Here is a 553-nt window from a genome sequence, read left to right as displayed (position 1 = left end):
TCCAGTTCCATTCTTCCCGGAAGTGCATGAGGAGGTTACTAAGTCTTGGAAGGCACCTTTTTATGCCCGAAACAGGCTTGGTGCATCCTCCGTCCTCACCACCCTCGACGGTGGGGAGGCCCAAGGGTATGTGGACATCCCCCCAGTCGAGCGCGCTATTGCCATGCAGCTCTGCCCGCAAAGCGCCGCCGCCTGGAGGGGTAGTCCACGCCTTCCGTCCAGGGCCTGTAAGTTCTCGTCCGCGCTGACGGCTAAGGCTTACAGTGCTGCTGGACAGGCCGCTTCCGCCCTGCACGCCTTGGCCTGGTGGACTTGCAGGAGGGCCATGGCGTGCAGGGCGGAAGCGGCCTGTCCAGCAGCACTGTAAGCCTTAGCCGTCAGAGCGGACGAGAACTTATAGGCCCTGGACGGAAGGCGTGGACTACCCCTCCAGGCGGCGGCGCTTTGCGGGCAGAGCTGCATGGCAATAGTGCGCTCGACTGGAGGGATGTCCACATACCCTTGGGCCGCTCCCCCGTCGAGGGTGGTGAGGACGGAGGAGGCACCAAGTCTG

This window comes from Sinocyclocheilus anshuiensis, unplaced genomic scaffold, assembly GCF_001515605.1.
Source record: "Sinocyclocheilus anshuiensis isolate Anshui unplaced genomic scaffold, SAMN03320099.WGS_v1.1 scaffold1227, whole genome shotgun sequence".
Taxonomy (NCBI): Eukaryota; Metazoa; Chordata; class Actinopteri; order Cypriniformes; family Cyprinidae; genus Sinocyclocheilus; species Sinocyclocheilus anshuiensis.
This window is presented reverse-complemented; position numbering follows the sequence as displayed.